Source organism: Heterodontus francisci, chromosome 28 (assembly GCF_036365525.1).
Source record: "Heterodontus francisci isolate sHetFra1 chromosome 28, sHetFra1.hap1, whole genome shotgun sequence".
Taxonomy (NCBI): Eukaryota; Metazoa; Chordata; class Chondrichthyes; order Heterodontiformes; family Heterodontidae; genus Heterodontus; species Heterodontus francisci.
In genome coordinates this window covers 31,991,364-32,013,498 of record NC_090398.1, presented here as the reverse complement: position 1 = coordinate 32,013,498, position 22,135 = coordinate 31,991,364, and the positions used below count along the sequence as shown (strand labels likewise).

Genomic DNA, 22,135 nt, shown 5'->3' with positions numbered 1-22,135 from the left:
TTTCCAAAATAACCTTGTAACTAAAATCCCTCATCCCTAGGACCATTCTGGTAAATCTCCTCTGCACCCTCACAAGAACCCTCACCTCAGCCAACTCTGCCCACATCCCATGAAAGAAGAAAAAAAAGGTAACACAAGGATAAGGAAAGAGTAATGGTGTAGTGAGTTATTATGCTTACATTAGGTATCATAGTGAGGACACGGAACTTCTTCCTCTATTGCAGCAGTGGGCCAGATTTCTACCACCTGAACCCATTCACAATTTGCCTGGATATCTTCTTGCAGCTTTGTGGATTGAAGATGTTTCTATGCAGACACTGGGTGACTCTTGAGGGGTCCACTATGTCTGTAATTGCCCACAAACTTCATCGAGTCATACAGCACTGTAACAGATCCTTTGGCCCACCAAGACTGCGCTGACCATCAACCACCCATTTAGCCTAAGCCTCCATTAAACCCATTTTCCCTCTTAAATCCCCACCTTCCCTCAAATCTCCTACAGCCTACCTACACTGGGGGTAATTTCTACAATGGCCAATTTACTTATCAACCCACAAGTCTTTGTCATGTGGGAAGATACCAAAGCACCCAGAAGAAACCTACAAAGTCACTGGGCGAACTGGCAAACTCCGCACAGGCAGCACACAGAACTGAACCCGGGTTCCTGGAGCTGTGAGGTTGTGGTGCTAACCGCTGTGCCAATGGGGTTCACTTGCAGTTGCTCTTAGTCAAAGTGCTCCTCCACATTTAGAGGTCCTGGATGTTATTATTTAGCATTAGCAATGGTGAAGTTGATTTCTATCATTCTGCGAACCTCCAATGAGCAGCACAGGTGATGCTGATAATCTGCTTATTTCATTTTAATGAAAGGGATGGGCACAGTTCTGGCTTTCTTTGTAGCCACATGATTGGGTTGCCATTTAGATCGTGGTGTCGATTCTGTGTAATAAAAGCAATTACTCCACCATTAGGACTTTTATCTGAAAACCGTGCAGTAATATAAGACAGGGATAGAAAACAAGATATACCACACGGAATTAATATTTTTATCGGTGCTATTTCTTTACTGGTCAATAAGTGAATAGGTTAACTTATGCTGTAATAGTGGAAACGTTCGGAATTGTTTTATTTGAAATGATTTTTATTTCATTAAACTGTTTCTTGGTCAAGCCTTGGATGATTCTCATTTCTTAAATCTCTGGAAGGAGTCGCTACACTTGGACCAGTTCCTGCAGTGGGATCACCAACACTGGTACAAGTTCCTCTGTCCTGATCACCTTCCCTTGCAGCAGGTCCTTGAATCTGACTTTGTTCCCTGGTACTGGTTCCCGTGTCCTGATCACCTTCCCTTGTAGCAGGGTGTTGAATCTGACTTTGTTCCCTGGTACTGGTTCCCGTGTCCTGATCACCTTCCCTTGTAGCAGGGTGTTGAATCTGACTTTGTTCACTGGTACTGGTTCCTGTGTTCTGATCACCTTCCCTTGCAGCAGGGTGTTGAATCTGACTTTTTCACTGGTACTGGTTCCCGTGTCCTGATCACCTTCCCTTGTAGCAGGGTGTTGAATCTGACTTTGTTCACTGGTACTGGTTCCTGTGTTCTGATCACCTTCCCTTGTAGCAGGGTGTTGAATCTGACTTTGTTCACTGGTACTGGTTCCTGTGTTCTGATCACCTTCCCTTGAGGCAGGGTGTTGAATCTGACTTTGTTCACTGGTACTGGTTCCTGTGTCCTGATCACCTTCCCTTGAGGCAGGGTGTTGAATCTGATTTTGTTCCCTGGTACTGGTTCCTGTGTCCTGATCACCTTCCCTTGTAGCAGGGTGTTGAATCTGACTTTGTTCACTGGTACTGGTTCCTGTGTCCAGATCACCTTCCCTTGTGGCAGGGTGTTGAATCTGACTTTGTTCACTGGTACTGGTTCCTGTGTCCTGATCACCTTCCCTTGAGGCAGGGTGTTGAATCTGACTTTGTTCACTGGTATCGGTTCCTGTGTCCTGATCTGCACTGGACTGCTGACTGGGGTTGCATTAGAGTGCTAAAGTGGGAGTTCTGTGACTGAGGAAAACTAAAGGTTAGTTTTATCTTCAGTTTAGTCTTTCTTTTATTTAGCAGATTAACTTAACAGTGGCAGTTTGGGTTGGAGAAGGTGAGGTTTAGACTAGATTTAAATGGAGGTCACTCAGGCTCTGCTTGCAGCTGCACCTTGTTAATTCGATAATTGGATTAAACCAGTTTTCAGGGGTGAGGTTCAGACAGTATAAAAGTGGGCCAATTTACAGTGCTGACCTTGTTTGCACTGGAGTGCTAACTGGGGCTGTATTAGAGTGCTAAAGTGGGAGTTTGTGACAGAGAGAGTCTGGTGAGGAGGGAGCGAGGAGCTCCTTTCGTTTCCTACCTGTCCTCAAAGAGCGTGAGGGGAGCCGAGAGTTTCCAAAGAGCACAGCTGACTGGTGAGTAAGTCCGGATGGGTATTTTTCAAACTGGATTGAATTGTAAGTCATTGTTTTAGCAAGACTTAGTTGATTTTTTATTATAATAGTCTTCTAAAGTTTTACATTTAAAGGGTTTAGTCATTCCAGGAGAGCTTAAAGCCGTGGCTTGCTCCTCTTCCTGCACGTGGGAATCTGGGAACATTTCCAATGCCCGGGTCCAGCATGTGTGCAGGAAGCGTATCCAGCTGCAGCTCCTGGAAGCTCGGATTTCGAGCTGGAACGATGGCTGGAAACACTGTGGAGCATCCGCGAGTCTGAGAGCATTGTGGATAGCACGTATAGAGAGGTGGTCACACCGCAGCTGAAGGGACTTGAGGAAGGAAGGGAATGGGTGACCACCAGGCAGTCCAAGTGAAACAGGCAGGTAGTTCAGGAGTCCCCTGGGGTCTCGCTTGAAAATCGGTATTCCATTTTGGAGGCTGCTGAGGCTGGTTCCTCCAGGGAGTGCGGACAGAGCCAAGCTTCTGATACCACAAGCAGCCTGTCTGCACAGAAAGGAGGAAAGAGAGGAAGAGCAATAATAATAGGGGATTCTATAGTCAGGGGAACAGAAAGGCGCTACTGTGGCCGTCAACGTGACTCCAGGATGGTGTGTTGCCTCCCTGGTGCCAGGGTTTGGGATGTCACTGAATGGCTGCAGGGCATCCTGAAGGGGGAGGGTGATAAGGCAGAGGTCATGGTACATGTTGGCACCAATGACATAGACAGAAAGAGGGATGAGGTCTTGCATCAAGAATTCAGGGAGTTAGGCAGTAGACTAAAATGCAGGACCTCTTGGGTTGTAATCTCTGGATTACTATCAGTGCCACGTGCCAGCGAGTATAGAAATAGGAGAATAGCACAGATGAACGCATGGCTTAAGAGTTGGTGCAGGAGGGAGGGTTTTAGATTCCTAGACCACTGGGACCGTTTCTGGGGAAGGTGGGAACTGTATAAGCGGGAGGGTCTACATCTGAACCAGAGGGGGACCAAGTTCCATGCTGGCGGGTTTGCTAATGCTGTTGGGAGGGGTTTAAAGTATTTTGGCAGGGGTAGGCGATGCAGACTCCCAGCAGAATAGGGATACAGCTAAACACAGGTAAGCAAACAAGTCAGAGGGAATACAGCAGAAGTAAGTTTCAAGGGAGTAAGACCAGGATGGATGGTCTTTACTTTAATACCAGGAGTATTACAGGTAAAACGGATGAGTTAAGGGCAAGGATTGACACGTGGAATTGTGATACAGTAGCCATCACGGAGAGATGGTTGAGGGAGGGGCAGGATTGGCAGCTCAGTATCCCGTGATATAGAATCTTCAGGCTAAACAGAGGAGGGGGAAAAAGGGGAGGGGGCAAAAGGGGAGGGGGAATTGCAATATTAGTTAAGGAGTCAGTTACTGCAGTAAGGAGAGATGATATCTTGGAGGGGGCATCAAATGAAGCTTTATGGGTAGAGTTTCGGAATAAAAAAGGGACAGCCACATTGCGAGGTGTTTATTATAGACTCCCAGATAGTCAGTGGGAAATTGAGGAGCAAATATGTGTGCAATTCGCAGAGGTGTGTAAAAATAATAATAGGGTAATTATATTAGATGATTTCAAATTTCCCAACATTAATTGGGATAGTCATCGTGTTAAGGGCTTAGGTGGAGTGGAGTTCTTAAAATGTATACAGGATAACTTTTTAGCTCAACATCTAGAGGATCCAGCAGGTGAGGCTGCAGTGTTGGACATACTTCTGGGGAATGAAGCCTGACAGGTGGTTGATGAGTTGGTGGGGGAGCATTTTGGTGATAGCGACCACAACATGGTACAATTTAAGCTTGTTATGGAGAAAGAAATAGACAAGTTGCAAAAAAAAAAAAGATTTCGGATCTGGGGAGAGCGAGTTTTAGTGAAATAAGGCAGGATCTGGCCAAGGTAGACTGGAAAGAGTTACTTGTTGGGAAATATACAGAAGAGCAGTGGTAAGCATTCAAAAAGGAAATGGGGAGGGTACAGGCCCAACATGTTCCCTGTAGGATAATAGGTAGGAGCAACAAGCCCAGAGAACCATGGATGACCAGAAACATTCAGGGTACGATGAGAAGGAAAAGAGAGGCATTTAGCAAATACAAGGAGAGCAAATCAACGGAAGCATTAGTGGAGCACAGAAAGTGTAGCTTAAGGAGCTTAAGAAAGCAACTAGGAGAGCAAAGAGGGGATATGAGAAAGCTCTGGCTGGTAAAAGTAGGGAAAATCCCAAGATATTCTTTAAGTATATCAAAGGGAAGAGGATAACCAGGGAAAGAGTAGGACCCATTCGGGACCAAGGGGCAAATCTGTGGGTGGAGCCAGAGGATATTGGTTACGTGTTGAACAAATACTTCACATCTGTCTTCACTCAAGAGAATGTGGATGTAGATATGGAACTCAGAGACTGAAGTTCTTGAGCAAATTGTCATAGGAAGTGACAAGGTATTGGAGGTTTTGGCAGGCTTAAAAGTGGACAAATCTCCAGGTCTGGACGATTTGTGTCCCAGAATGCTGTGGGAGGTGAGCGTGGAGATTGCAGGGGCTCTGAACTAAATTTTTAATTCCTCTCTGGCCACAGGGGAGGTGACAGAGTCCTGGAGAACAGCTAATCTGGTCCCACTATTTAAGAAAGGTTGCAGAGATAAGCCAGGGAACTACAGACCAGTGAGTCTCACATCAGTGGTAGGGAAACTATTGGAGAAAATTCTGAAAAAGAGGATCTATCTCCGCTTGGAGAGGCAACATTTGATTAGGAATAGTCAGCATAGCTTTGTCAGAGGGAGGTCATGCCTAACAAATTTGATTGAATTTTTTGAGCATGTGACCAGGTGTGTAGATGAGGGTAGTGCAGTTGATGTAGTTTATATGGATTTCAGCAAAGCCTTTGACAAGCTCCCACATGGGAGACTTATTGAGAAAGCAAATGCACATGGGATACAGGGTAACTTGATCCGGTGGAATCAAAATTGGCTTAGCTGTAGGAAACAGAGAGTGATGACGGATGGCTGTTTTAGTGACTGGAAGCCAGTGTCCAGTGGTGTACCACAGGGATCTGTGCTGGGTCCCCTATTGTTTGCCATTTATATAAGCGACATAGATGACTATGTCGGGGGTAGGATCAGTAAGTTTCTGGATGACACAAAGATTGGCCGAGTGATTAACAGTGAGGTTGAGTGTCTTGGGTTACAGGAAGATATCGACGGGATGGTCAAATGGGCAGAAAGTGGCAGATGGAATTTAACCCTGAGAATTTTGAGGTGATACACTTTGGAAGGAGTAATGTGACACGAAAGTATTCAATGAATGGCCTGACACTAGGAAGTTCTGAGGAACAAATGGACCTTGGCGTGTTTGTCCATAAATCTCTGAAGGCAGAAGGGCAGGTTAATAGTGTGGTGAAAAAGGCATATGGGACACTTGCCTTTATCAATTGAGGCATAGATTACAAAAGCAGGGGGGTTATGTTGGAGTTGTACAGAACTTTGGTAAGGCCACAGGTGGAGTACTGTGTGCAATTCTGGTCGCCCCATTATAGGAAGGATGTGATTGCACTGGAGGGGGTGCAGAGATGATTCACCAGGATGTTGCCTGGGATGGAATATTTAGCTATGAAGAGACGTTGGATAGGCTTATGTTGTTTATGCTGGAGCAGAGAAGACTGAGGGGTGACTTGATCGAGGTGTCCAAGATTATGAGGAGCATGGACAGGTGGATAGGGAGCAACTGTTCCCCTGAGATGAAGGGTCAGTTACGAGGGGACACAAGTTTAAGGTGAGGGGCGGGAGGTTTAAGGGGGATTTGAGGAAAAACCTTTTTACCTAGAGGGTGGTGACGGTCTGGAATGCCCTGCCTGGGAGTGTGGTAGAGGCCGGTTGCCTCACATCCTTTAAAAAATACCTGGATGATCACTTGGCACGTCCTAACATTCAAGGCTATGGACCAAGTGCTGGCAAATGGGATGAGGCAGACAGGTCAGGTGTCTTTAATGCATCGGTGCCGACTCGATGGGCCGAAGGGCCTCTTCTGCCCTGTATTATTCTGTGATTTCCTTCCCTTGTAGCAGAGTGTTGAATCTGACTTTGTTCACTGGTACTGGTTCCTGTGTCCTGATCACCTTCCCTTGGAGCAGGGTGTTGAATCTGATTTTGTTCCCTGGTACTGGTTCCTGTGTCCTGATCACCTTCCCTTGTAGCAGGGTGTTGAATCTGACTTTGTTCACTGGTACTGGTTCCTGTGTCCTGATCACCTTCCCTTGTAGCAGGGTGTTGAATCTGACTTTGTTCACTGGTACTGGTTCCTGTGTCATGATCACATTCCCTGGTAGCAGGGTAGAACATAGAACATAGAACAGTACAGCACAGTGCAGGCCCTTCTGCCCACGAAGCTGTGCCGAACATTTAACCTACTCTAAGATCAAACTACCTACATACCCTTCATTCTACTATCATCCGTGTACCTATCCAAGAGTCGCTTAAATGTCCCTAATGTATCTGCTTCTACTACCACCGCTGGCAATGCATTCCACGCACCCACCACTCTCTGTGTAAAGAAACTACCTCTGACATCTCCCCTAAACCTTCCTCCAATCACCTTAAAATTATGCCCCCTGGTGATAGCCCTTTCCTCCCTGGGAAAAAGTCTCTGGCTATCCACTCTATCTATGCCTCTCATCATCTTGTACCCCTCTATCAAGTCACCTCTCATCCTTCTTCGCTCCAATGAGAAAAGCCCTAGCTCCCTCAACCTTTCTTCATAAGACATGCCCTCCAGTCCAGGCAGCATCCTGGAAAATCTCCTCTGCATCCTCTCTAAAGCTTCCACATCCTTCCCATAATGAGGCGACCAGAACTGAACACAATATTCCAAGTGTGGTCTAACCAGGGCTTTAGAGAGCTGCAGCATAACCTCACGGCTTTTAAACTCAATCCCCCTGTTAATGAAAGCCAACACCCCATATGCCTTCTTAACAACCCTATCAACTTGGGTGGCAACTTTGAGCGATCTATGGACGTGGACCCCAAGATCCCTCTGTTCCTCCACACTCCCAAGAATCCTGTCTTTAAGCCTGTATTCTGCATTCAAATTCAACCTTCCAAAATGAATCACTTCACACTTTTCCAAGTTGAACTCCATCTGCCATTTCTCAGCCCAGCTCTGCATTCTGTCACTGTCCTGTTGCAACCTACAACAGCCCTCCACACTATCCACAGCTCCAGCAACCTTTGTTTCATCGGCAAACTTACTAACCCAGCCTTCCACTTCCTCATCCAAGTCATTTATAAAAATCATAAAGAGCAGAGGTCCCAGAACATTTCCCTGTGGAACACCACTGGTCACCGAGCTCCAGGCTGAATACTTTCCATCTACTACCACTCTCTGTCTTCTATGGGCCAGCCAATTCTGTATCCAGACAGACAAATTTCCCTGTATCCCATGCCTCCTTACTTTCTGAATGAGCCTACCATGGGAAACCTTATCAAACGCCTTGCTAAAATCCATATACACCACATCCACTGCTCTTCCTTCATCAATGTGTTTTGTCACATCCTCAAAGAATTCAATAAGGCATGTGAGGCATGACCTGCCCCTCACAAAGTCATGCTGAATGTCTCTAATCAAACCATGCTTTTCCAAATAATCATAAATCCTGTCTCTCAGAATCCTCTCCAATAATTTGCCCACCACCGACGTAAGACTAACTGGTCTGTAATTCCCAAGGTTATCCCTATTCCCTTTCTTGAACAAGGGAATAACATTTGCCACCCTCCAATCATCTGGTGCTACTCCAGTGGACAGTGAGGATGCAAAGATCATCGCCAAAGGCGCGGCAATCTCTTCCCTCGTTTCCCGTAAAAACCTTGGGTATATCCCGTCTGGCCCCGGGGACTTATCTATCCTCATGTCTTTCAAAATTTCCAGCACATCCTCCTTCTGAACATCAACCTGTTCGAGCATATCAGCCTGTTTCACGCTGTCCTCACAAACGACAAGGTCCCTCTCACTGGTGAATACTGAAGCAAAGTATTCATTAAGGTCCATCTATACAACATCAACCCACTACCCTCATTAACCCACTCCATTACTTCATTGAAGAAGTTGATGAATTTAGGCAAGCTCATTTTGCCTTTAACAGATCCGGACTGACTTTCATTTATTGGCCCATATGTTTCCAAGCGCCAATTAATGTTATTCCAGATTATTGTTTCCAAAAGTTTCCCCATCATTGACATTCGGCTGGTTGGCCTGTTGTTGGCAGGTGTATCCCTCTTCCCTTTTTTGAACGGGGATGTAACATCTGCAATTGTCCAGTCCTCTGGCACCACCCCTCATCCGAGGAGGATTGGAATATTGTGGCCACAGGGTCCACAATTTCCACCCTTCCTTCCCTCAGTAATTCAGAATACATCCCAATGAGGCCTGATGAATTTTCTACTTTAAAGGACTGCCAACCTTTTAAGTACATTCCCTTTGTCTATTTTCATCTTATTCAATATCACTACGAACAAGACCAGGACAACATCCAGGCTTGGGCTGATAAGTGGCAAGTAACATTCGCGCCACCCAAGTGCCAGGCAATGACCATCTCCAACAAGAGAGAATCTAACCATCTCCCCTTGACATTCAACGGCATTACCATTGCTGAATCCCCCACTATCAACATCCTAGGGGCTACCATTGACCAGAAACTGAACTGGAGTAGCCATATAAATACCATGGCTACAAGAGCAGGCCAGAGGCTAGGAATCCTGAGGCGGGTAACTCACCTCCTGACTCCCCAAAGCCTGTCCACCAGGCACAAGTCAGGAGTGTGATGGAATACTCTCCACTTGCCTGGATGGGTGCAGCTCCAACAACACTCAAGAAGCTCGACACCATCCAGGACAAAGCAGCCTGCTTGATTGGCACCCCATCTACAAACATTCACTCCATTCACCACCGATGCACAGTGGCAGCAGTGTGTACCATCTACAAGATGCACTGCAGCAACGCATCAAGGCTCCTTAGACAGCACCTTCCAAACCCGTGACCTCTACCAACTAGAAGGACAAGAGCAGCAAATGCATGGGAACACCACCACCTGCAACTTCCCCTCCAAGTCACACACCATCCTGACTTGGAACTATATCACTGTTCCTTCACTGTCGCTGGATCAAAATCCTAGAATTCCCTTCCTAACAGCACTGTGGGCGTACCTACCCCAAATAGACTGCAGCGGTTCAAGAAGGCAGCTCACCACCACCTTCTGAACGGCAATTAGGGATGGGCAATAGATGCTGGCCTGGCCAGTGACGCCCACATCCCATGAATGAATAATCAAAAAAACTGCTGCCTCCTCCTTCCATGCTGCATTGACAGCATCCTCTTCTCTAGTAAAAGCACATGTAAATTACTCATTTAGTATCTCATCCATGCCCTCTGCCTCCATAAATTCTCATTTTTTGGTCCCTAATCAGGCCCACTATTCCTTTTGACTACCCTTTCATTATTATGTATTTATAAAACAATTTTGGATTCCCTTTTATGTTAGCTGCTAATCTATTCTCATACGCTGTCTTGGCCCTTCATATTCCCTTTAAGATCTGCTTTGCATTTTCTACATTTAGGTTTGTTCTCGACTGTAGTACGAACTTTACAATTCCCATGTACTGTATTTTTCCATCTCATTTTAACCTGTATATCGTTTATCACCCAGGCTGCTCTCGGTGTGAATGCCGTTCCTTCCTTCCTTCCTGCACTCCAATAGGAATGTGTCTCTTCTGGATGAAGCATCTCCTATTTGACGTCCTCCCATTTTTCATTATTGTTTTGACGACCACTTTTTGATTCCAATCCATCTGAGCCAGATCCCTTTTCAACTCAATAAAGTGAGTCCTCCTGTACTGAAGTATTTTTATGCTTGATTGTACCTTGTCCTTTTCCATTACTATTATTATTCGAAGCTGGATGAGATTATGATCATGGTTCCACAAATGCTCTCCCACTAAAACATGCTACAGTTCTCCACTTTATTCCCCAGAGGGAATCTTGAAATTTCTCTATCCCAGAGGGTTGTGGATGTTTCCTCATTAAGAATATTTAAATCCGAGATAGATTTTTGATCTCTCAGGGAATCGAGGGATATGGGGAGTGGGCGGGAAAGTGGAGTTGAGGCAGAAGATCAGCCATGATCGTACTGAATGCTGGAACAGACTCAAGGAGCCTCCTGTTCCTATTTCTTATGTTCTTACCTTAATCAAGCTAGATTCAACAATACGTTCTTCCTTGTTGGGCTGGAAACACTGATAAAGGAAGTTCTCTTGTATACATGTCAGGAATTTCTCCCACTCTTTGTAGGTTACACTGTTACTATCCCAGTTTATATTAGGATGATTGAAATTTCCCTTCACAACTACACTGCAGTTCTTTCATTTTCCTATAACTTACCTGCAATTTGCTCCTCAATCACTTTTCCATTATTTGGTGGCCTATATTACTCAGTAATGCAATAGCTCCTCTATTGTTGCTTAATTGTAATCAAATTCATTATCGTCATAGAGTTATACAGCACAGAAACAGGCCCTTCGGCCCATCGTGTCCATGCCAGCCATCAAGCACCTAACTATTCTAATCCCATTTTCCAGCACTTGGCCCGTAGCATTGCAGGCTATGGTATTTCACGTGCTCATCTAAATACTTCTTAAATGTTGAGGGTTCCTGCCTCTACCACCCCTTCAGGCAGTGTGTTCCAGATTCCAACCCCTTGCGTGAAAAACGTTTTACTCAAATCCCTCTAAACCTCCTGCCCCTTACCTTAAATCTATGCCCCCTGGTTATTGACCCCTCTGCTAAGGGAAAAAGTTTCTTCCTATCTACCCTATCAATGCCCCTCATAATTTTGCATACCTTTATCATGTCCCCCCTCAGCCTTCTCTGCTCTAAGGAAAACAACCCTAGACTTTTCAGTCTCTCTTCATAGCTGAAATGCTCCAGCCCAGGCAACATCGTGGTGAATCTCCTCTGCACCCTCTCCAGTGTAATCACATCGTTCCTATAGTGTGACGAGCAGAACTGTACACAGTATTCCAACTGTGGCCAAACTTGCGTTTTATACAGTTCCATCATAACCTGCCTGCCCTTATATTCTATGCCTCAGCTAATAAAGGCAAGTATTCCATATGGCTTCCTAACCACCTTATCTATCTGTGCTGCTGCCTTCAGTGATCTATGGACAAGTTCACCAAGCTCCACACACAAATTGCCACTAATTGGTCCCTAATAGGCCCTACTCTGTCCCTGGTTATCCTCTTGCCCTTAATATCCTTCATCTTGCCTGCCAGTGTTTTCTCATGCTCGCTCTTCGCTCTCCAAATTGCCTTATTAAGTACTCCCTACACTTTCTATACTCCTCTCAGGCCTATGCTGTTTTCAGCCCTCTGATCTGCCATAAGGTTCCTATTTTTCTTTATCCAATCCTCCATATCCCTTGACATCCAGGATTCCCTGGACTTGTTGGCCCTACCCTTCACCTTTACCAGAACATGTTGGATCTGACCTCTCATTCATTCCTCTTTGAATGACTGTCATTGGTCTGATGTCGACTTTCCGATTAGTAGCTGCTCCCTGTTCACTTTCGCCAGATCCTGTTTTATCATATTGAAATCCGCCTTCTCCCAATTCAGTACTTTTATTTCTAGTCCATCTTTGTCCCTTTCCATAACTACTTTATATCTTGCAGATTTATGGTCACTATCCCCGAAATGCTCCCCCACCGACACTTCTACCACTTGTCCAGCTTCATTTCCTAAGATTAGGTCCAGTACCGCCCCTTCTCTTGTAGGACTTCCTATATCTTTATTACTTTTTTGCTCTTCTCAACTCAACAACATCAACCCTCTCCAGAGCTACAATAGACTTTTTTAAAATTAATGCTGCAAATACATCCCTTCTTCTTAATTTTCCCGAATACCTTGCAGTCAGGAATATTAAGTTCCAAATTGCTCCTTTATGGAGTATCGGAGATTGCCATTGGATCATTCTTCCATGTGGTGACTTGCACTTGCAGCTCACCGACCTTATTTACCATGCCACATGTATTCAGGTATCTGCACTCCAAACACATCCCAGACTGCTTCACATTCGGCTGCTGTCCAATCCCTTGTATTATTGCACGATTCTTAACATTAGTGCTATTTGCCTTTCCCAGTCCTCTGTGCATTAGTTTCCCCTCACAACATTTTGTTCTGGTGCCCACCCCATTGCCTAATTAATTTAAATCCTCCCCCAAAGTACCAGTGAACTATACAGTGAGGACATTGATGCCAGCTCTCTTCAGGTGTAACCGCTCCATCTTCTACAAGTCTATTCTGCATCAGACGTATCCCTTTACCTCCAGAATCTAAAACTCTCTCGTGCACCATTTCGCCGGACACACATTAACCTGTAGTACTGTGGTCAGTTCTGGGAACCACTTTTTAGGAAGGATATATTGGAGGGAGTGCAGTGCAGATTCACTACAGTGATACATGAAATTCAAGGGTTAAAGTTCAAGGAGAGATTCCAGAGTTCGGGTTGCATTCCCTGGGATTAAGAAGGTGATTTGAGTGAAGCTTTCAACACATTGTGGGATCGGTTAGGGTAAATAGAAATAAGCCATTTCTGCTGGTTGGAGAATTTGGGGTGAGGGGATATAGTCTACAAATTAGAGAATCAGGTGTGGAAACATTTGTAAGTGTGAAGGGCGGTAGAAAATTCGAACTCTCCGCTGCAAGCACCAATTGATGCTGGGCCAAATGCTAAATTTACACCTCACGTTAATAGATTTCTCTTCTCTAAACATTTAAAGGGATATCAGGAAAAGGTGGCTATATGGATTGAGGTGAAAGATTAGCTGAAACTGACATCCCAATAAAGATTTTTTTAAATCACCGGGTTACACACTGTCTGATCTCACTGGGTCCATCTTCCCCGGGTTACACACTGTCTGATCTCACTGGGTCCATCCTCCCCGGGTTACACACTGTCTGATCTCACTGGGCCCATCCTCCCCGGGTTACACACTGTCTGATCTCACTGGGCCCATCCTCCCCGGGTGACACACTGTCTGATCTCACTGGGTCCATCCTCCCCGGGTTACACGCTGTCTGATCTCACTGGGTCCATCCTCCCCGGGTTACACACTGTCTGATCACACTGGGTCCATCCTCCCCGGGTTATTCACTGTCTGATCTCACTGGGCCCATCCTCCCCAGGTTACACACTGTCTGATCTCACTGGGTCCACCCTCCCCGGGTTACACACTGTCTGATCTCACTGGGTCCACCCTCCCCGGGTTATACACTGTCTGATCTCACTGGGTCCATCCTCCCCGGGTTATTCACTGTCTGATCTCACTGGGCCCATCATCTCCAGGTTACACACTGTCTGATCTCACTGGGTCCACCCTCCCCGGGTTACACACTGTCTGATCTCACTAGCTCCATCCTCCCTGGGTTACACACTGTCTGATCTCACTGGGTCCATCCTCCCCGGGTTACACACTGTCTGATCTCACTGGGTCCATCCTCCCCGGGTTACACACTGTCTGATCTCACTGGGTCCATCCTCCCCGGGTTACACACTGTCTGATCTCACTGGGTCCATCCTCCCTGGGTTACACACTGTCTGATCTCACTGAATCCATCCTTCCTGGGTTACACACTGTCTGATCTCACTGGGTCCATCCTCTCCAGGTTACACACTGTCTGATCTCACTGGGTCCATCCTCCCCGGGTTACAGGCTGTCTGATCACACTGGGTCCATCCTCCCCGGGTTACACACTGTCTGATCACACTGGGTCCATCCTCCCCGGGTTACACACTGTCTGATCACACTGGGTTCATCCTCCCCGGGTTACACACTGTCTGATCTCACTGGGTCCATCCTCTCCGGGTTACTCAATGTCTGGTCACACTGGGTCAATCCTCCCTGGGTTACACGCTGTCTGATCACACTGGGTCCATCCTCCACGGGTTACATACTGTCTGATCTCAGTGGGTCCATCCTCCCTGGGTGACACGTTGTGTGATCACACTGGGTCCATTCTCCCCGGGTTACACACTGTCTGATCACACTGGGTCAATCCTCCCTGGGTTACACACTGTCTGATCACACTGGGTCAATCCTCCCTGGGTTACACGCTGTCTGATCTCAGTGGGTCCATCCTCCCCGGGTTACACGCTATCTGATCTCACTGGGTCAATCCTCCCTGGGTTACACACTGTCTGATCACACTGGGTCCATCCTCCACGGGTTACATACTGTCTGATCTCAGTGGGTCCATCCTCCCTGGGTTACACGTTGTGTGATCTCACTGGGTCCATCCTCCCCGGGTTACACGCTGTTTGATCTCAGTGGGTCCATCCTCCCCGGGTTACACGCTATCTGATCTCACTGGGTCAATCCTCCCTGGGTTACACGCTGTCTGATCACACTGGGTCCATTCTCCCCGGGTTACACACTGTCTCATCTCAGTCGGTCCATCATCCCCTTTACACAGTTGACTCTGCTGAAAACCAGACTTCTGTAATTTCTGTATTTGAAAAGGAGAATCTACTGTTGATGTTAGGTTCCCATTAAATTTTATTGATTTTGTGATGGATCACCAAGAATCAACTTATTCAGAGATGTCTTGCTCGGCGAAGTAATCAAAGAGGAAATTTATATTGGAGAGGTCTGAGAGATCCATCCCTTTGCAGCTGAAAAGAGTTTGAGACTTTTAATAACAAATATTTTGCCATTAAAGAGAAATGTGTAATGTCAAAGTGTGGTGTGAGGTTTTCAATATTTTAATATACAAATAAAATACCATGCTTGGTAATCTGCGGTATCAGCGACTGACAAAGTACTACTTCGTTAATGGGGATTACTTTTAATTTAGTTGTTACAAAAAGTCTTAGAACGTGAAATTCTGTCATTTAATTCTTTAAATTGGTCTGGGTGCTTAAATGTCGTATTTTTAACATTAAAAGTCTCACTAAGGTTGTAATTGTCACTTTTTAAACAGTGAGGTGATGCAAAGCGTTGAAATGTGGAATATCTTAAATGGTTTTGCAATCTCTGAAAACACAAATAATGTGTAAGTGTACATCGACAATTGTATACAATCATAATTCTCCAACTACATGTGTGTCACACTGTGTGTCTTCCCTCACCCGTGTGTTCAATTAAAACTATCAGTCAGCGTGCTTTTCTTTACCCACTGTGGAAAGGTAAAAATGATTCTGTCACATCAGTAATTTCTCCAAACTATAGCTGAAGTTATCTTCCAGCAATAATTTATAAGCAAATTTGGCACCTTGTAAAATTCAGTTACCTACTTTTTCATTCACTCACAATGGGATAATAAACACACAACAACAAATTATATTTTCACAGCACTTTAAACATCGGAAAGCATCCCAAAGCACTTCACAGAAACCAAATCAGACAAAAGATGGGCGCTGAATAAAGGATGTAGAACGAGGTGTGGACAAAAGATTGGTCAAGTTAGTCGCTATTAAGAAGTGTCCAAATCGAGGAGAGGGGGGTGTAGAGGTTTAGGTGGGAATTGGAGAGCAGAGATCCAGGCCAGCAGAAGGTGTGAGCACCATAGTTGGGGCGAAGAGAGGGTGAAATGCACAAGAGACCAGACTTAGAGGAATGGAGTGTTTTCAGAGGGTGTCTTGTTGGGCTGGAGGAGGAAGGAGACCATTAATGCAGTTAAACAGAAGGATTGAAACTTGTTATGTAACTACTAATGCAAAAGCAAAATAGTGCAGATGCTGGAAATCTGAAATAAAAGCAGTTTCTGTTTTTGTATATAAAGATTAGTGATGAGACCTCCTACCTAGTAATTTGGGCATGTTAATTATTTGAAGTTTAATCATCAGGATCCGACTATCTGTGTGAAAAGTGGTTTTCAGCCCTGAAACGCTTGGCATCTAAACATTCCTGAAGTTTGTTTATCTCTGACATCTGTTTTTATTCAGTAAGTTTGACAAATGATCTCATTAACATGAACTTATTTCAGTAAAAACACAAGTCCCTGCTCCATTCTCAGCTCATTCACATCCATTCCTAACTGTCTGAAACTGACAAACTGACATTGCTGCATTAAACAATAATTCATTGTAATAATGAATCGGGAATAAGTTCTCTCTCGGAAGTTACTCCTATTCTGTGACTGGATTGTGTTCATTCCGGCCTCAAGTAACTATAGGCTGATTTTCCAGGTGCTTGGCAGAGAGGGATAATTTGTCAGTGCAAATGTGTTAATAGTTTACTGAGCTGAAAATTGTGGTGGGTCTGAACTTCTGATCCCGCCTTTGATCAGTTAAATTAAAATGTACCGGGTAAGGAACAGTTCAGCGAGTCAAAATGATAAAATAAAATGTACCAAGTTGGAAGGACAAGGTTCCCAACACTGTCTGTCTGAACTGTGAACGACAACAGTAGGAAGGAGGCGCCTCTGGACCAGAATGGGGTAAATCCCCAGAGTTCTTTTTTTTCCCACTTTCTGATTCACAACCATTTTTCAAATGTGCCTGTGAAGAGACTTCTGGAGCCCAGGAGGGTTTAACCCTGATATCCCTTGTTTAAAATGTGCTGCCTCAGTCACAGTGTAAGCCCACAGCTGCAGAGTAACTGGAGCCCCGACAGCCGGGCAACATAACAGGTTTTACAGAGGAAGAAACAAGAGAGAAATGAAAGAGTAAAGACACAAATGAGGCTTTGCTGCTACATGAACCTCACCTTGATGAAGCAGGGAGTTTATATCTCTTTATTTACATGTGGATGTTGCAAGCTCTATCCTAGTTATATTGAAATAACCAATCAGGCAGAAGTTCCTTGTTTGATTTTAACAAATTACAAGTTGGGAATTTGATCTGATCCTTATTCTGTGAGATTCCGAGTTCCAGCCTCAGTGTGAAAGATGCTTCCTGCCCTCAGGATGGATTTCAACTCAACTATTCCTCATTTGGTTCAGAACAGGGAAAGGTCTTTCTAGTGAAACCGAATTCAATCAGTCAGACAACTTGTGGCCAATTCAGCTGTGAACAACCTCAGTTATAATTTATTTTATCTCTTCTTCCAGGGAAATGCAATGAAACAGACAAATAGTGAGAAATAAATTGTTACTTTCTATCTGGGAGATTGTCTGTTAAAATTCTTATTGAATTCCTAAGGATTGCAGATTGAGCCAGGAATCAGTGTCTTGTCTGTGAGCTGAGGGAAAGGCTGTTTCTGTACATGAGCACATTAACCATTTAACTGCTGAATTAAACAATCCCAGAGCATAAGAACATCAGAAATAGGAGCAGGAATAGGAGTAGGTTATTTGGCCCCTGGAGCCTGTTCCACCAATCAGTAAGATCAGACTTGATCTGATTGCGACATTAACTTCACTTTCCTGCTGGTCCTCCATAACTCTCGACTCACTTGTAGATCAAAAATCAGTCTAACTCAGCCATGAATATATTCAGTGACCCAGCCTCCGCTGCTCTCTGGGACAGAGAATTCTAAAGATGAACAACCCTCAGAGAAGAAATTGCTCCTCATCTCCGTCTTAAATGGGAAAGCACTTATTTTTAAACTGTGTCCCCTAGTTCCAGATATCACAAGACGGGAAACATCTGAAATCTAAAATACATGCAAGATTCACTCAATCCTGTGTGTTTTGAGACAGAAATTGATCTCACTTCACAATCCATGTCACGGCCTCATGCTGGATAATTGTCTCGGTGGTCAGACTCTGCCAGTCTCAGTCTCACCATTTCCTGCCTCACACTGTAACCTTTGTGTACTGTCTACAGGACCAGTGTTTCTCAGAGTAAATTGGACTTTCTCTTACCTTTCTCCCCAGTTGATCTGTGACAGCTCTTTGAATGGGAAGGGTTCTCTCTGGTTGGTGCTCTCACAATCCTGTGCTGGTTCACCTGCTGTTGTTCCTCAGTCTACAATCCCTGTTTACTTCCAGCTGTGACCTTTCTCATCACTTCATCATTCACCAGCAGATCTAATTATGGCAGGGCAGAAAAGGAGAACAATATTGCTTCCTTCAAGATAAATGTAATGTTCATTTGTTCTATAATGTTTAATAATAAAGGTAACAAACTTAAATACAATAAATATTGAATTGAATAAACAGTCTCAAGTATCTGTGCTCCAACATTCCATGTCCCTTTAAAACCACAGCCACAACATGTGAGAAATTAATTCTTCAGTTCCTGATAAGAGGAGGTCGTGCATTCCACGTGTCTCAATAGTCAGTCCATAGGTAGAGGCAGTTCATTCTCCATGACTTAAGGTTCAGTCCCCAGTTAGTAACAGTTCATTCCCCATGTCTCGATCTTCAGTCCCTGGTTAGATACAGTTTGTTCCACATGTCCATGTCTTCAGTTCCCACTTAATGCATGTAGTGAATGAGTAAAGTTAGATGGCAAAGGCTATTAACTTTCTTTTCTTTCACAATGAATCGTAATTTACATGCACAACTGGACAATATATATTTACATGTCTGTAATAAAATATCTGAGTGAAAATTAGAATCAGTAACTGAATGATTTACAGTGGACTGTGTAATTAAATACAGTCTACTCTTAGTTTGAAGAGAAATCAAATCGCTATCTCTAGCAATACGAACAGCACTTGGCGAACTGGAGTTTGGGGGCTTATCGGGATCACTCTGAGGATGCAGCGGTTGTGACTGGGGTGGTGGAGCCTTATTGGGATCACTCGCGGGATGCAGCGGGTGTGACTGGGGAGTTGGAGCCTGCGGGTTTAGAGTCATGGAGAGATACAGCACTGAAACAGGCCCTTCGACCCACCAAGTCTGTGCTGACCATCAACCACCCATTTATACTAATCCTACATTAATCCCATATTCCCTAGCACATCTCTACTTTCCCTCAATTCTCCTACCACCTCCCTACACTAGGGGCAATTTACAATGGACAATTTACCTATCAACCAGCAAGTCTGTGGGAGGAAACCAGAGCACTCAACAGAAACCCACGCAGTCACAGAGAGAGCTTGCAAAGTCCGCTCAGGTAGTACCCAGAACCGAACCCAGATCACTGGAGCTGTGCGGCTGTGGGGCTAACCACTGCACCACTGTGCCACCCTTCAACGGATTCCTTCCAAGAACTCCAATAAATTGGTTAAACATGATTTTCCTTTCACAAAACCATGCTGACTATTCCTGATTACCTTGAGTTGATCTAAATGCCCAGCTATAACCTCCTTAATGATCGATTCTAACACCTTTCCCATGACAGATGTCAAACTAACTGGCCTATATTTACCTGTTTTCTGCCTCCCCCCACTTCTTGAATAGAGGGGTTATATTTGCTACTTTCCAGTCCGTTGGAACCTTTCCAGAATCTAGCGAATTTTGAAAATTTAACACCATGCATCTGCTACCTTATTAGCCACCTGTTATAAGACGATGAATGGATGAAGTCCATAAGGACTCAGCGACTTGTCAGCCCACAGCTCCATCTGCTTGCTCAGTGATTGTAATTTCACCAAGTTCCCCTCTTCCTTCCAACTCCTGATTTACATCTATTACTGGAATGTTTTTGTATTCTCTTCTGTAGTGGAATTTAATCTTGAGAGGTGTGAGGTGATGCATTTTGGGAGAACTAACAAGGCAAGGGAATATACAATGGATGGCAGGACCCGAGGAAGTACAGAGGGACAGATGGACCTTGGTGTACTTGTCCATAGATCACTGAAGGCAGCAGCACAGTTAGATAAGGTGGTTCGGAAGGCATATGGGATACTTGCCTTTATTAGCCGAGGCACAGAATATAACTGCAGGGAGGTTATGATGGAGCTGTATAAAATTCTAGTTAGGCCACAGCTGGAATACTGTGTACAGTTCTGGTCGCCACACTATAGGAAGGATGTGATTGCACTGGAAAGGGTGCAGAGGAGATTCACCACGATGTTGCCTGGGCTGGAGCATTTCAGCTATGAAGAGAGACTGAAAAGTCTAGGGTTGTTTTCCTTAGAGCAGAGAAGGCTGATGGGGAACCTGATTGAGGTATACAAAATTATGAGGGACATAGATAGGATAGATAGGAAGAAACTTTTTCCCTTAGTGGAAGTGTCAATAAACAAGGGGCATAGATTTAAGGTAAGGGGCAGGAGGTTTAGAGGGTATCTGAGGAAACATTTTTCACCCAGAGGGTGGTTGGAATCTGCCTGAAGGGGTGTTAGAGGCAGAAACCCTCGCAACATTTAAGAAGTATTTAGATGAGCACTTGAAACACCATGGCATACAAGGCTACGGTCCAAGAGCTGGAAAATGGGATTAGAATAGATAGGTGCTTGATGGCCAGTGTGGACACGGTGGGCCAAAGGGCCTGTTTCTGTGCTGTATAACTATGACTCAAAGAGAAGCAAAGTAGTAGGAAAAGTTTATCGGGATGGCTCTCGGGATACAGCAGGTGTGACTGAGGAATTGGATCCTGCGGGTTTATCGGGATCGCTCTCGGGATGCAGCAGGTGTGACTGGGGAATTGGATCCTGCAGGTTTATCGGGATCGCTCTCGGGATGCAGCAGGTGTGACTGGGGAATTGGATCCTGCGGGTTTATCGGGATCGCTCTCGGGATGCAGCAGGTGTGACTGGGGAATTGGATCCTGCGGGTTTATCGGGATCGCTCTCGGGATGCAGCAGGTGTGACTGGGGAATTGGATCCTGCGGGTTTATCGGGATCACTCTCGGGATGCAGCAGGTGTGACTGAGGAATTGGATCCTGCGGGTTTATCAGGATCACTCTCGGGATGCAGCAGGTGTGACTGAGGAATTGGATCCTGCGGGTTTATCGGGATCACTCTCGGGATGCAGCAGGTGTGACTGAGGAATTGGAGTTTGAAGATTAAATAGTGTAATAAATTATTTATGAAGTACAGAATCTCTTCAATCTTTGGGAGTTTATATAAACGGGGTCAGTATAGATCAATAAGTTACTGACTGATTCCATCTACAGAAACCTTCTTTACTGTTCCATGATGAATTATTTGGAGATGAGTTCCGGGACATTTCATTTACCTAAACAGATATTTAACTGAAGCTGTGTACAATTGGTGACTGAGGTGGAGCATGCTCACTGTCATTACTGAGCCAGAACTCTGCATCAATTAATGACCCTCAGTTAGTCCGCTCCTCCTATTGCCTCCGATCAGGAGATTGACAGCTCCTCCCATCAATCTGTAAACATGGAGCACAAAGCCCCGCTCACACATTTGATCAGCACTGAGTTACATAGTTCTTATTTTATTCTTTCATGGATTGCAGTCATCGCGGTCATGGCCAGCATTTATTTCACATCCCTAATTGCCCTTGAGAAGGAGGTAGTGAGCCGCCTTTATAAACCCATGCAGGCCATGTGGTGTAGGTCCACGCACAGTGCTGTGAGGCAGAGAGTTCCAGGATGCTGACGCTGCGACAGTGAAGGAATGGTGATATTATTCCAAGTTATAATGATGTGTGACTTGGAGGGACACTTTCAGATGGTGGTGTTCCCATGCATCTGCTGCCCTTGGCCTTGTAGATGGTAGAGGTAATGGGTCTGGAAGGTACTGTCAAAGAAGCCTTGGCAAGTTGCTGCACTGCATCTTGTCGATGGTACACACTGCTGCAAA

At 45.0% G+C, this 22,135-nt stretch overlaps 1 protein-coding gene across 1 annotated transcript in view; it reads right to left on the bottom strand.

Moving 5' to 3' along the window:
* The window catches only part of LOC137345315 (NACHT, LRR and PYD domains-containing protein 3-like), a 99,157-nt gene that overhangs the window by 69,897 nt on the left and 7,125 nt on the right, over nucleotides 1–22,135 (bottom strand). Inside the window, exon 2 of the mRNA XM_068008813.1 lies at nucleotides 18,334–18,498. The gene's annotated coding sequence lies outside the window, so the exon portion shown is untranslated. The remainder of the gene's footprint in view (nucleotides 1–18,333; nucleotides 18,499–22,135) is intronic.